Genomic DNA, 16618 nt, shown 5'->3' with positions numbered 1-16618 from the left:
GCACGACGGATGTTATTTAGTTGCATACCCTCACAATGGCAAGATGAAAGGACTGTATGCACACAGAGACTTAAGAAAATTCTACTATAATTAAGTATCACACGCCATACCTATTAATGCACACGTATGAAATAAGTTACTGTGAAAAAGGAAACGAACACGATTAGGATAAAGAAAGTACATCTTATGCAGCTAAGTGAATAAGAACTTTCCACTATTATTGTTTACATTTGTCAGTGAACGTGGACGCAAGTCACAGGTAAGCTAGGACATACCCGTCAGTTGGTGACTAGCGATGTTTAACACGAAGTGTACTTGTAAGTTTTGACGGAATGTTTTTGTTTGGTCACAATGGTATTTCAGTTTTAAGTTTATATACGGAGGTATCTGGAGCGAACAATTAGCACAGACCTCGGAACAGTATAGATGTTATTTTTTTTATACCATTTATGTATCAAAGCAATAAGGTACAGGGTAAGTTACACAAAAATATTGGACTCCCTAAGGTACAAAGGATAAATGTGTGACGCAAGTACACTATAGGTGTAAGTAGGCTATTTAAGTTTTCTTATTGGTAACGCCACGTAGCGCTCTGTATGAAAATCACTGGCTGTGCTGTGTGCAGTCTGTGGCTGGGTGGCATTGTTGTAATATTCGCTATTGTAGTGTTGGGCTGTTGGCTGTTAACAGCGCGTAGCGTTGCGCAGTTGGAGGTGAGCCGCCAGCAGTGGTGGATGTGGGGAGTGAGATGGCGGAGTTTTGAGAGCGGATGATCTGGACAGAGACAGTAAATTTGTAAGACTGGATGTCATGAACTTATATATATATATATATATATATATATATATATATATATATATTATGATTTTGAACAATATTAAGGTAAATACATTGTTTTTTCTCTATCAAAATCTTTCATTTGCTAACTATGCCTATCAGTAGTTAGTGCCTTCAGTAGTTTGAATCTTTTATTTAGCTGGCAGTAGTGGCGCTCGCTGTGTTGCAGTAGTTCGAGTAACGAAGATTTTTGTGAGGTAAGTGATTTGTAAAAGGCATAGGTTAATGTTAGTCAGGGCCATTCTTTTGTAGGGATTATTGAAAGTCAGATTGCGTTGCGCTAAAAATATTGTGTGTCAGTTTAGTGTTGATCAGAATAGGTAAAAAGCGAAATGTCTGAGTACGTTCAGTTTTGCTCAGCTGTTTGAAAATCAAATAATGTAAGAGGTTTATCAGCACAGTAATTCAATAATTTTTCTTAGGGGACGTTTCATAGGTTGCTAAGAAAGTATTGCGTGTTTTTTTTTTTTTTGACGTATCCACACCACGAGGTTTTATCTACAAATGTATCGTTTGAAAGTGATGTTAATTTTTTTGGATGCTGCAATTATAAAAATGAGTTCTAGCTGTTAATGAAAGTTTAGCGTACTATATATCACACGCACAGTAACCTAATCTAAGGAAAGTGCACCTAAAGATAGTATTCATGAATAACAACTTGTGTGATCTTACTGTCATACAGATAATTTTTTTTCAACTTTATATACATGTTTGAATGCAAGTACGATGTTGAGATGCGATTAGTGAATGTTAACTGAGGCAAACATAACACCGTCTCTCATAACAAAATAAAGGAGTATGTACAAGGTAAGTTACAGTAAACCAACTAGCCGAAAAAAAAATGAGGTAACGCTGAAACAAACAATTACTTACAGGTGGCGCTCGGCGAGATACTGCGAGACTTCAATCGGCGGAGAAAAGCCACTAAGTTCCATTAATGTCACTATTACTGACGATTGACGTAATAAAACATTACCAAGATCACTGAGAAATACACTACGTGACACAAAGTAACGCCAGAGGATTTTAATAATCTGTTTTTTCAGTATGAAAACACTAAGGATGTATGATGACTTTAGAGGGGTGCAGTACACTTATTTTTTTGCTATGTTTATAGCATTTTGTCCAATCTGAGCAGAAGATATTTGATGGAAGGAAAAAGTAACCCAAACATGAACACAAAGAAACACCATATACCCAAGCACAGACTTTAGAGGCAGTAGCGCACAGCAGCCAAGCTTCATTATTAATCTGTTGTTTGTACTACCTAGCAATTTAAGTATAGTTATTTATTTATGTATGTATTTCCTTATTTTTAAATATTTGTTTGTTTATGATGCGTGTACCATGCATTGTTACAAACTTCGGTGACGAAAGGATGAAAAAAAAAATCCCCCCCACATAGTAACTCGCAGGTAGAAAATGAACAGATTTTGCCTCATTTGGAGACAACTTCTAAAAAACACTTATAGTGCGTTCATGTGCTAGTGTTGTCACTTCAATACATAAGTGCATCAGTAGTACGACATAAATTTAGAAAGTGCTGTTGTTCTCAAGCGTGTTCTCCTATGCTCTATGAAATGTCAGGCAGTGTCGCGACCGCGAAATGTAGTATTAGAGGCACGTACTCTCTGAGAACACAATCACCTACCAATTTATGTAATAAAATGTTGTGAGCAAAAAGTACGCCGACATAGTTCCGTATACAAGCACAGGAAAAAATAACGAACGTGGGCAATTATCATAAAAGACAAGCTAGTGGTATCATGAGCTACAGTTTTGTTTCTGAACGAACTGGATAATGAACAGGACAGTGTATATTTGCCCAGTGATAATGAGTTATTCAGCGTCAGTAACTTGTGAGCTATACGCAAAAGTTTTTGTTGATGAGGTCTTCAGTCCTGAGACTGGTTCGATGCAGCTCTCCATGCTACTCTATCTTGTGCAAGCTTCTTCATCTCCCAGTACCCACTGCAACCAACATCCTTCTGAATCTGTTTAGTGTATTCATCTCTTGGTCTCCCTCTACGATTTTTACCCTCCACGCTGCCCTCCAATACTAAATTGGTGATCCCTTAATGCCTCAGAACATGTCCTACCAACCGATTCCGTTTTTTAGTCAAGTTGTGCCACAAACTTCTCCCATATCCTATTCAATACCCCCTCATTAGTTATACGATCTACCCATCTAATCTTCAGCATTCTTCTGTAGCACCACATTTCGAAAGCTTCTATTCTCTTCTCGTCCAAACTATTTATCGTCCAAGTTTCACTTCCATACATGGCTACACTCCATACAAATACTTTCCGAAACGACTTCCTGACACTTAAATCTATACTCGATATTAACAAATTTCTCTTCTTCAGAAACGCTTTCTTTGCCATTGCCAGTCTACATTTGATATCCTCTCTACTTCGACCATCATCAGTTATTTTGCTCCCCAAATAGCAAAACTCCTTCACTACTTTAAGTGTCTCATTTCCTAATCTAATCCCCTCAGCATCACCTGATTTAATTCGACTACATTCCATTATCCTCGTTTTGCTTCTGTTGATGTTCATCTGATATCCTCCTTTTATGACACTGTCCATTCCGCTCAACTGCTCTTCCAAGTCCTTTGCTGTCTCTGACATAATTACAATGTCATTGGCGAACCTCAAAGTATTTATTTCTTCTCCATGGATTTTAATACCTACTCCGAATTTTTCTTTTGTTTCCTTCACTGCTTGCCCAATATACAGATTGAATAACATCGGGGATAGGCTACAACCCTGTCTCACTCCCTTCCCAACCACTGCTTCCCTTTCATGCCCCTCGACTCTTATAACTGCCATCTGGTTTCTGTACAAATTGTAAATAGCCTTTCGCTCCCTGTATTTTACCCCTACCACCTTCAGAATTTGAAAGAGAGTATTCCAGTCAACATTGTCAAAAGCTTTCTCTAAGTCTACAAATGCTAGAAACGTAGGTTTGTCTTTCCTTAATCTAGCTTCTAAGATAAGTCGTAGGGTCAGTATTGCCTCACGTGTTCCAATATTTCTACGGAATCCGAACTGATCATCCCCAAGGTCGGCTTCTACGAGTTTTTCCATTCGTTTGTAAAGAATTCGCGTTAGTATTTTGCATCCGTGACTTATTAAACTGATTGTTCGGTAATTTTCACATCTGTCAGCACCTGCTTTCTTTGGGATTGGAATTATTATATTCTTCTTGAAGTCTGAGGGTATTCCGCCTGTCTCATACATCTTGCTCACCAGATGGTAGAGTTTTGTCAGGACCCGCTCTCCCAAGGCTGTCAGTAGTTCTAATGGGATGTTGTCTATTCTCGGGGCCTTGTTTCGACTCTGGTCTTTCCGTGCTCAGTCAAACTATTCACGCAGTATCGTATCTCCCATTTCATCTTCATCTACGTCCTCTTCCATTTCCATAATTTTGTCCTCAGGTACATTGCCATTGTATAGATCCTCTATATATTCCTTCCGGCTTGCTGCTTTCCCTTCTTTGCTTAGAACTGGGTTTCCATCTGAGCTCTTGATATTCATACAAGTGGTTCTCTTTTTTCCAAAGGTCTCTTTAATTTTCCTGTAGGCAGTATCTATCTTACCCCTAGTGAGATAAGCCTATACATCCTTACATTTGTCCTCTAGCCATCCCTGCTTAGCCATTTTGCACTTCCTGTCGATCTCATTTTTTAGACGTTTGTACTCCTTTTTGCCTGCTTCATTTGAGCATTTTTATATTTTCTCCAGTCATCAATTAATTCAATATTTCTTCTGTTACCCAGGGAGTTCTACTAGCCCTCGTCTTTTTACCTACTAGATCCCTTGCTGCCTTCACGACTTCATCACTCAAAGCTACCCATTCTTCTTCTACTGTATTTCTTTCCCCCATTCCTGCCAATTGTTTCCTTATGCTCTCTCTGAAACTCTGTACAACCTCTGATTTAGTCTATCCAGGTCCCATCTCCTTAAATTCCCACCTTTTTGCAGTTTATTCAGTTTTAATCTACCGTTCATAACCAATAGATTGTGGTTAGAGTCCATATCTGCCCCTGGAAATGTCTTACAATTTAAAACCTGGTTCCTAAATCTCTGTCTTACCATTATATAATCTATCTGAAACCTTCAACTATCTCCAGGGTTCTTCCATGTATACAACCTTCTTTCATGATTCTTAAACCAAGTGTTAGCTATGATTAAGTTACGCTCTGTGCAAAATTCTACCAGGCTGCTTCCTCTTTCATTTCTTAGCCCTAATCCATACTCACCTACTACGTTTCCTTCTCTCCCTTTTCCTACTACCGAATTCCAGTCACCCATGACTATTAAATTTTCATCACCCTTCACTATCTGAATAATTTCTTTTATTTCATCATACATTTCTTCAATTTCTCCGTCATGTGCAGAGCTAGTTGGCATATAAACTTGTAGTACTGTAGTAGGCGTGGGCTTCGTATCTATCGTGGCCACAATAATGCGTTCACTATGCTGTTTGTAGTAGCTTACCCGCATTCCTATTTTCCTATTCATTATTAAACCTACTCCAGCATTACCCCTATTATATTTTGTATTTATAACCCTGTAGTCACCTCACCATAAGTCTTGTTCCTCCTGCCACCGAACTTCACTAATTCCCACTATATCTAACTTTAACCTATCCATTTCCCTTTTTAAATTTTCTAACCTACCTGCTCGATTAAGGGATCTGGCATTCCACGCTCCAATCCGTAGAACGCGTTTTCTTTCTCCTGATAATGACGTCCTCCTGAGTAGTCCCCGCCTGGAGATCCGAATGGGGGACTATTTTACCTCCGAAATATTTTACCCAAGAGGATGCCATCATCATTTAATCACACAGTAAAGCTGTTGCCCTCGGGGATAAATTACAGCTGTAATTTCCCTTGCTTTCAGCCGTTCGCGGTACCACAAGAGCAAGGCCGTTTTGGTTAGCGTTACAAGGCCAGATCAGTCAATCATCCAGATTGTTGCCCCTGCAACTACTGAAAAGGCTGCTGCCCCTCTTCAGGAACCACACGTTTGTCTGGCCTCTCAACAGATACCCCTCCGTTGTGGTTGCACCTACGGTACGGCTATCTGTATCGTTGAGGCACGCAAGCCTCCCCACCAACGGCAAGGTCCATGGTTCTGGGGGAGCATACGCAAATAGACAATTGAAAATACGTTTCATATCACAAACCTTTTTCTTCGAGGTAAAAGAGATATAGTGAATCGAGGGAGCCTGCTACGGTACGAGTGTTTGTGCACTATATAGGCCAGTGTGCCGTTGCAAGCCAAATAGTGTAGTGCAGTACTTACCTTTTGTGCAGTAAACTTAGAAGGCACCCAGTGGTCCCTTCCCACAGCCAAGGTGTACGGCAAGTTGTAACAAGTGCTGTTGGTTTTTTGCAAACTCTGCGAACACTGCACGAGACACTGAGAAGTATGGACCGCGACGCGCGGCATCGCTTTACGGCGGTGGGCCCACGCAACTGCTGAGCTTCAAACGGCGCGCAGCGCGCCATCAAACTGATTGTTGCGTCTGCAGTTATGCGCATCTGACGCATTATTATCTAACGGCGTAACATAGGAGGACAATTTAAATGCAAAGCAAAATCTACGTTTAAATGGACACCCAACAAAGTGCCAAGACATGTAGAAAAACAGTTCCCTGACACACTAAATAAAGTCTCACTACCACAGCTCATGATTCACGTCCCACGTTACCTTTGAACAACATCTCTCTCTCTCTCTCTCTCTCTCTCTCTCTCTCTCTCTCTCTCTCTATATATATATATATATATATATATATATATATATATATATATATATATTAGTATTAAGTACTATTCCGTGTGAATTTTTATTTGTTACATGTTTGTATTACCCACGACGAGACAATAGCAAAATGCGAAAAGGATGTCACTAAGCACATCCTGGTGTAGGAGAGGGAAGCAGTGGAAAGCACAAGCAACTCTAAGCAAGAACTAACGCCTCTTGCTGACCCAGACACCTCTGCTAGCCCCACACCCTAGATCCGTACACTCCAATAAATATGTGACTTACCTGTAAATTTTTTTTTTTTTTTTTTACTCAAGAGACAAAGACTTACGAAAAATGAATTTTATTGTCAACATGCGAACGAGAAGGCTGTTTATACGCCGATATATTATGTATAAAACAATGTGATACCCTTGTATAATACAATGTACAAAGAGATAATAAAATAATTTTGTGTATACTCTACGACATAAAAAAGAAAGAAAAGAAGAGAAAGAAGGTAAAAGGAGTATGTAACAATTCTGTGTATAATTATCCAGATGTGATGATTTTATGTGAAATACTATGTAAAGACAATGTAAAAGATTTTGTGTGTATAGTATGTAAGTTTGTGTGTTTTACGTGTGTTCTGTATATCCTAATGTATATGTTTTGTCCTCATTGCCTTGTGTCAGAACTGGCATCAAAACCATGTTTGTAGAATGAAGATATGGGAAGAAAGACACTTACAGTGCAGTCCCATTACGTGTGTATAACAGTCACGTGTTAAGTGTTTGGGCTCATTGCCCGGAAAATTGACATTTCTTGGGACAATCCGCCCAAGGGGGCGTTGAAAAGGAACTAAAAAATGTTGTAACTTATTCTCAAAGATACAAGAAGAAATTTTCTTCGACTGTCATACCAGAGGAATACTCTAAAAAACTTTTTTTTATCATTGAGAGACAAAGGACTAATTTCGAGATTCTTTTATTACTTCTAGTATCAACTATCTTTTTGTTCTGATGTGCTGGCGTAAAAGACGTACTGTATAGTTTCATGTCTATGTGTGTGTTAAATGAAGATGTTCAGTGATGAAAAATGTGTTTTATAATTTCTGTCAAGATCAAGCGTAAATCCCATACGAGTGGAGTACAAATTATTCTGTTAATTCGAGAAGGCGAATTTCAGATGGAGGCGACGATCTTTACGACGGCGCCGCTCAACGATAGAGGTACGTGATTGTGCTCACTACTTACCTTTGGTGGCCGCTAAGATTAATTTCGATGTGTTTTTGTCCAGACATTCAGAACCTGCAATCTTCCTTTTCGTATAAAAATAGGAGTCCGATTGAAAAAGAAATATTCTTAAATTTGAATAATTGCAATTCTTTTACCCAGGCCACGGGGAATGATAGAAAGTACGTGCCTCTACCCTGATTGTACGTTCGCTATCTCCGAGTGTGTTACGACGTAATTATTTAACACAAAAAAAATTAAGATAGATCTTTCTCATCAAATTGCAACCACTCGTAAGCGAATGTACGTACCCTCTGAATGTGTCTAGTCAGTCGTGCGCATTGTTCTAAAGCTTTTCTGTTAATATTCTGTGGATTGCATCTCCGCAATTAATATTTGTTTATGCCGCAAATCGCATTTCACGCGAAGTATTTATGTTTCAGGCTCCATTTCATGTCAAAAAATTCCGAAGAGCGGCTGACTAAGCAAACCGTTACCATAATTTCATATTTCTACAACTACAATAACAAAAAACAATAACAAAAAAACAAAAACTATAACAGAGAGGGTACGTTACAATTTCATTATAACTACTGACAGCATTGGGAGAGCCAGTCCTGACAAAACTCTACCGTCTGGTGAGCAAGATGTATGAGACAGGCGAAATACCCTCAGACTTCAAGAAGAATATAATAATTCCAATCCCAAAGAAAGCAGGTATTGACAGATGTGAAAATTACCGAACTATCAGTTTAATAAGCCATGGATGCAAAATACTGACGCGAATTCTTTACAGACGAATGGAAAAACCTTGTAGAAGCCAACCTAGGGGAAGATCAGTTTGGATTCCGTAGAAATATTGGAACACGTGAGGCAATACTGACCTTACGACTTATCTTAGAAAATAGATTAAGGAAAGGCAAACATACTTTTCTAACATTTGTAGACTTAGAGAGAGCTTTTGACAATGTTGACTGGAATACTCTCTTTCAAATTGTGAAGGTGGCAGGGGTAAAATACAGCGAGTGAAAGGCTATTTACAATTTGTACAGAAACCAGATGGCAGTTATAAGAGTCGAGGGGCATGAAAGGGAAGCAGTGGTTGGGAAGGAAGTGAGACAGGGTTGTAGTCTCTCCCCGATGTTATTCAATCTGTATATTGGGCAAGCAGTGAAGGAAACAAAAGAAAAATTCGGAGTAGGTATTAAAATCCATGGAGAAGAAATAAATACTTTGAGGTTCGCCAATGACATTGTAATTATGTCAGAGACAGCAAAGGACTTGGAAGTGCAGTTGAACGGAATGGTTAGTGGCTCGAAAGGAGGATATAAGAAGAAGATCAACAAAAGCAAAACAAAGATTATGGAATGTAGATGAATTAAGTCGAGTGATGCTGAGGGAATTAGATTAGGAAATGAGACACTTAAAGTAAAGGTGTTTAGCTATTTGGGGATCTAAATAACTGACGATGGTCGAAGTAGAGAGGATATCAAATGTAGACTGGCAATGGCAAGGAAAGCGTTTCTGAAGAAGAGAAATTTGTTAACATCGAGTATAGATTTAAGCGTCAGGAAGTCATTTTTGAAAGTATTTGTATGGAGTGTAGCCATGTATGGAAGTGATTCATGGACGATAAATAGTTTGGACAAGAAAAGACTAGAAGCTTTCGAAATGTGGTGCTACAGAAGAAGGCTGAAGATTAGATGGGTAGATCACATAACTAATGAGGAGGTATTGAACAGAATTGGGGGAAGAGGAGTTTGTGGCACAAGTTGACTAGAAGAAGGGATCGGTTGGTAGGACATGTTCTGAGGCATCAAGGGATCACTAGTTTAGTACTGGAGGTCAGCGTGGAGGGTAAAAATCGTAGAGGGAGACTAAGAGATGAATATAATAAGCAGATTCAAAAGGATGTAGGTTGTTGTAAGTACTGGGAGATGAAGAAGCTTGCACAGGATAGAGTAGCATGCAGAGCTGCATGAAACCAGTCTCAGGACTGAAGACCACAACAAATGGTTCAAATGGCTCTGAGCACTATGGGACTTAACATCTATGGTCACCAGTCCCCTAGAACTTAGAGCTACTTAAACCTAACTAACCTAAGGACAGCACACAACACCCAGTCATCACGAGGCAGAGAAAATCCCTGACCCCGCCGGGAATCGAACCCGGGAACCCGGGCGTGGGAAGCGAGAACTCTACCGCACGACCACGAGCTGCGGACAAGACCACAACAACAACACTTGAATCAGTAATTTACTTCAAAATGGGCTTATAACTTGAAACCTAGGTTCTGCACTAACCATAACAAAATTTATGAAACAGTGTTTGTGTAATTAATTTACAATGTTTCACCAAGAAGCCGCAGTTCATTCAGTTAAAATAATCTTCAGATCAATGTAAATGAACGTGAAACGTTTCATGACTCTGCTCAGAAATGCTGCCTTTGCTATAGTTTGACTCAGTAGTCCTTGCTGAAAATAGTGAATTCTTCCAACATTTTAGCAACTCCTTCAAAGAAATGTTAACTGACCTGCACAAATGTCCAACTTCATTTACCGTTACCTGTAAATTCCACTGCATAACACCGTCTCTCTGTAAGAAAAAACTGTTAACTTGTTCTCGTACCTGTGAAACCATTTTTAATGTGTTCATCATCTGTTTCATCTCCGTTTCATTTTATTTTGTTCTCCTGGTTATATCTTTAAAAATAAATTGCATGACGCATAATTTGTGAAATGTAATCTGCAACAGTGAAGTAAATTGTATCAAGACATGCATGCGAGGCAGAAATACAAGAAATTGTTCACTTTGCATCATGAAGAAAACCAAAATCTACTCTCTAAGGCATCTACAAGATAAATAAGATGGATGTATAAAGACTGAAATAAAAATTTGTTTTAGTTCTACATATGTACAAATGTTCCAAAATGTTTTAGAAAAATACTGTTGCTGGCTGCATTCTCAACTTGTGTGGACTGTATAAAACGTGTAAAAGCAGAAATTATTCTGAAACTTTCTCACATTGGAAATGTGGTGTATGACAAGGTTTCGTTTAGTCAATAATGATTCCACCTCAAAAGCATTGTGATGACAACTTCGACGAATGCGATTAGAACCGTTGTAAGTTAAAAAGAATTTGGTCAAAGTGTGTTTACGTTGGTGTGATATGCGGTGTGAACGAACTAAGACTTTTTCATCTAGCTGGAAATTTCTGTCCCTGACTTTTGTCTTTGGAAATCGTTTTCTTTTCTCTGGTACTTCCTTGATGTTTGCTAGTGCAATGTCTATTATTTGGTGATGTCGTAAGCATCGTTGTTCTGTTGCAGTTCTGTATGGTGGTAGTTTGTTTTTGAGCTCTAAGAAAGTAGAAAGTAACGTTGAATCGTTTGGTAAAGAATTTATGATATCCTGAAAAGTGTTGGTGTATTTGTTCCATTCTCTGTGTTTCTTGTGACAGTAAAGTTTCCACATTTTCCAGTTTCCTTCATTATTCTTTCAGCTGGAATAAATGAGGCATGGTAGAGGGATACAAAAATTGGCTTAATCTTCCTATTGTTCAAGGTGCGAATCCAAAAACTTGATCTAAATTGAGGCCCATTATCAGAGAAAACATTTTCAATATGTCCCACTTCTTCTAAGAAGTTCTTAGCAAATGCCACTCAGACAGTTTTGGCAGTTGATTCCCTCAATGGTATGAATGAAACGAACTTGGAAGTAAGCTCTATAGCTACAAAAATGTAGGAATAAGATTGTCTGATAGTCGTAACAGGTTCATACAGGTCAACGGTTGCTAAATGACATGGTTTAACAGGAACGATAGGGTATAACTGAGCAAAGTATGAAGTAGTTGATGTTTTAGCCTTTTGACATAATTTAAATTTCTTTAGAACTCGTCGCATTCGTTTTTCCATGCTGAAATAGTAAGAAGTTTGTTGAACTATGTAAAAAATTCCGTGCTCCCTAGTGTGCGTAACTTAGACGAATGTACCGTGTAAGTTTGTTAACTAAATCTTCGGGAATACAAACAAGCCATGTAGTACTATCGGCCGCGCGTATGATGCATCATGCATGTAACGGATTACGTGGCTCCTCCCGCCGGAGCTTCGAGTCCTCCCTCGGGCATGGGTGTGTGTGTGTTGTTCTTAGCATAAATTAGTTTAAGTAGTGTGTTAAGTCTAGGGACCGATGACGTTAGCAGTTTGGTCCCTTAGGAATTCACACACATTTGAACATTTGACAAAAAATCTGTATTTCTCCAGAAGATACTGATAGAGCGTCTGCTACATTTTCGACACCATGAATGTATATTGTGATAAAGCTAAATTCTTGCCCACCTTATTTATCGCTCATGAGAATGTTTGGCTGTTACGAGAAATTGTAAGGCTCGGTGGTCTGTGTAAACTTTAGTGCGTCTTCGGACTAAGAAATGGCGAAATTTTGCGAAAGCCCAAATTACTGCCAATTCCTCGAGCTCAGTGATGGATAATTACGTTCAGAAGGTGATAATACTCGACTTGCAAATGCGATACTTGGAATAGATATACGCTAACAGGCGTCTTTGAGCTGTCAGTAGCCAAACAAAAGTCGCGAGAAAGGTCGGGATATGAAAGTAATGGTGCACCTAGCAAAGCCTGACTTAAAGTGTCAAGTTCTTTTTGAGCACGTTCTTCGCAGCACCAGTTTGCATTTTTACCACTAAGCTGACACAACTGTGAAGTGTCGAAAGCCTTGTAACGAATGAGACGACGGAAGAAATTTATGAGGCCAAAAAACTTCTCAGTTGGCGTTTAGTTGTTGGAGTAACAATATCTCGAATAGCCTGAAATTTGTGTGGATCAGGTTTAAATTCAAACGCTAAAATCATATGTCCTAATAATGTAATTGAAGTCTTTCTACATTCTCATTTATTCAGAGTCACATTAATCCAATGTTCTGAAAACAAACCTAACAGTGAATTTAAAGTACTATTGTGCTGGTGCCACGTTTTCTCTGCAATGAGAATGTGGTCGACAAATGTAGTATTCTGTTCTTCAATTCTTCAGGTAGAATGGAGTTAAATCCTCTGATAATTGCCGCTGAAGAAATATTCAAGCCGAATGAGAGTTTGCAAAATTGCTAACAGGTTCCAAAGCAAAGAAATGCTGTATTTGCGACAGTTTGGATGCAGTTCAATCTGTCAAAACTGTCAAATCGAGAACAGAAAATACGGCAACACCATGAAATTTCTGTAACAATTCGTCTATGGTTTGTGTTTTGTCTATCTCTGGTACAATGTTCTCATTTATTTGTCTCGAATCCAAAACAAGTCTGAGAACTTCGTCTTTCTTCTGTACGAAGTGTTGTGGACCGTTGTAAGGGCTCGCTGTTGTTTCAATCATGCCTTGCTGGAGCATGGATGCAATCTCCTCTTTTACTTCATCTCTATAAATGAAAGAAATAGTGTAATGTCTTCCTACAAAAAGGAAGGTGCGGTTTCACTTGAAATTCGTAAAGTAATCCCCTAATGGTTCCCGGAATGTTGTCAAAAACGTGAGCATGCGTTAGAAGAATGTTCTGTAATTGTTGTTTGTCGTGGTCAGACATGGTTTTGCAACTGTCTACTTTAGTCTGTATTACCTCTATAATATTTGTTGGCGGTTCATCATATTTATTCGAGCAAGAAAACTGTGTTATTTGACTGTGCTGTATATCAACCAATGCTTTTGCTTCAAGTTGAGAAAAGTAGTCTGTTGATGTCTACAAGCTCTGTTCAAAAGTTGAATGAACTCTGATCGTCGCTGTTGTACAGTGATATGTAAGAATTGTTGGAATCCAATACTGGTTTGTCTTTGTTCAGAAAATCATACCCAATATTGCTGGTGTTGTAAATAGAGGTACGCTCAGAAAGTTTGCGAGGAAAGTGTGACTTTGTACCATGAATAGAAGATGTGTTTATGATTTGACATCAACTCCTTTTCCTGCAACATCACCTTTTATTTTAATTTTCTTATTTTATTATTATTAATTCCTTCAACTCCTTTTGTGGATCATAGAGCTGCAACAAAGGATCGCCATTTTGTTCTGTCTTCCGCTGGTATTTTCACTTCTTGCCATCCTATTCCTTGTTGCTAACCTGCTTCAACCGATCGTCTCCACGTCATTTGGGACCTGCCTCGTCTCCGTCGTCCATGCAGGATCCAATAAAGTGCTTCCTTCGCAATATGTTCATTTGGTCTCCTAAGTGTATGTCCTAACCATTTCCACTTCCTGCTTCTTATTTGCTGCTCAACTGGCTTCTGGCTGATTCTTTCCCAGAGTGTTTCCTTAGAGATAACATTTGGCCATCGTACCACCAGGATGTTCTTCAGACAGCTTTTGTTGAATGTCTGCAGCTTATGGACTAGCTGCTTTGTCACTCTCCATGTTTCACATCCTTACAGAAGCACAGATTTTACATTACTTTCAAAAATCTGCAGTTTGGTCCTCAGTGTTATTTCCTTCGATCTCTAGATAGAGCAGATAGTTGTAAAAGCTGCCTTGGCTTTGTTGATGCGGATGTTAACGTCCTCTGTTTCTCGCGCTCCAATATTTTTTCTGTACAATGGTTTACTTTGTTTAACTGAATGTGCTAAAATATGTTGTTGCGAACAAATGAGATTAATTATTATTATACTGTAACTGGCTTCTTATTAAATGAACACTGTTTCGTTACTGTAGCTCAGTGGAATGCACAACATATCCATCTCTGCTACAACTGTCGAAAAACGTTCTGAAATTATTTCTGTTATCAAAAAAATATATATATTAATAAATTGTAATTGCATAGTTATAAAGCAAGTTTTACGAGGAAACTTTATATGTTGCCCCGATATGTGGTGTAATCATGCTTCCGAGATAGCTAACCTTAAGCATCCTTTCGATTACCTGATTCCCAAGCTTACGATCAGCAGTGTTACTATTTGCCTGCAAGTCTTTTGTAGTTAATTTTCAAATCGACTTTCTTCGCCACAGATTTCAGATGTTTTAGTTTCTCTTTCACGCCGTTGAGGCTGTGGGATATAAGGCAAATGTCATCTGCAAAATCTAGGTCTTCCAGATGTGTTCCGTTGCTCCATTGTATTCCTCTCACTTTATCCATTGCTTGCGCCATTACAAGATCCAGTACTATGTTAAATAGTATCGGTGAGAGCACTCACCCTTGCTTAACTCCTGTTTTCACCGCTATTGGATCTGAAAGCAGACCTCGATGTTGAACCTCGTACGTGTAGTTTTCATACACGTAGTTGATAAGAGCAATTTTTTTCTTGGGTGTTTCAAAAGTTTGCAGTGAGCTCCATATTTTTATTCTAATTATACTTTCGAAGGCCTTTTCAAAGTCTACAAAGAGTATGTAAAGCGGCGATTGGTATTCATATGAATGATCAGTTATTTTTCTCAAGATGTTTATCTGGTCAATGCAAGAGCGACCTTCCCTGAATCCTGCTTGTTTTCTTCTTAGTTTCTTGTCTAAATATGCTTTTATCCTATTTAGGATTATTCGCGAGAAGATATTGCTTGGGATTGACAGCAGCGCGAGGCCTCTCCAACTATCACAAACCTATAGGTCTCCTTTCTTGGAGAGTTTGATGAGCAAGCCTCTGTTCCAATGAATCGGTACGTTTTCTTTCATTCGTGTGGCTGTCAGCAGTGGTTGCAAAATTTCTGCTGTTATAGAGCGATCTACTTTAAGTAACTCTGGACTGATGTTGCGAGGCCCAGAGCTTTTCTTTTATTTATTTGTTGGACTGCTTTAGTGATTTATTCTTTGGATTACAGTTCTACGTTAATTGACATATCCCGTTTGAGTCCTTCCCCACCCACATTCAGTTGAGTTACATTATCATCTGTAGTTTCACGGTTCAGAACGTTCTCAAAATGTTATTTCCAACTCTGCACTAGGTCTTCTCGATTTGTGAGTAGTTTTCCTTACTTGTCCTTGATTGGCATATCACCCCATTATTTCACAGTTTCCTTGTGATGTTAATATAGTGTCTTGTTATTGCCTCTGTTAGCTGCCGCTCCGCCTTAGCTGCGAGATTATTGGTGAAGGTTCTCTTATCTTTTCTGAAACTCCTCTTCAACATCTTATTTAATATGCAGAGCTCCTGTTGGAATTCTTCTTTTACTTCTCTTGTCTGTACGCAATTTAGCCGGAGATCTGCCTTCCTCCGCTGCTGTATTGCATCCCAAGTACGGTCAGAGATCCAGTCTTGTCTGCCGTGGTCCTTTGTTCCACGAATTTCTTCAGCAGATTGTTTTCACTGCAGCCCATTGACCCTCAGTGTTATTCTGTTCGATTCCTCCGCTAAGCGCTTCGAAACGGTTTATCAGTTGGATCGAGAACTCCTTTGGGACTTTTTGATCATCTAACTTTCCAAAATTAAACTTAATACTCTTCTGTTCCGCAATGTCTCTTGTGTGCAGATATTTTTAGACGGACTGTTGCTAGCATAAGGTGGTGGTCGCTACCACCATCTACTTCTTTTTTATTCCTCACTTCTAGGAGTGATCTTCGCCATCTCATGCTGATTGCAAAGTGGTCTATCTGTTTCTCTGTTCTGCCGTCTGGCGAAACCCACGACAGGTTGTGACACCGTTTGTGGGGTAAATGGAACCTCCAATGATCATGTTAAATATGCCGCACAAGTCCGTGAGACGTTCTACATTTTCATTTCGGGTGCCCAACCCATGTTGCCCGGAAACCTGCTCTATCCCATGGTTGTCATTCCCAAGTTTTGCATTAAAGTCACCCATCAGCAGGCGGATAT

The sequence above is a fragment of the Schistocerca americana genome, chromosome 3 (genome assembly GCF_021461395.2).
Source record: "Schistocerca americana isolate TAMUIC-IGC-003095 chromosome 3, iqSchAmer2.1, whole genome shotgun sequence".
In the NCBI taxonomy this organism is placed as follows: domain Eukaryota; kingdom Metazoa; phylum Arthropoda; class Insecta; order Orthoptera; family Acrididae; genus Schistocerca; species Schistocerca americana.
The sequence above is the reverse complement of the archived record's forward strand: the minus strand, read 5'-3'. Positions refer to the sequence as shown.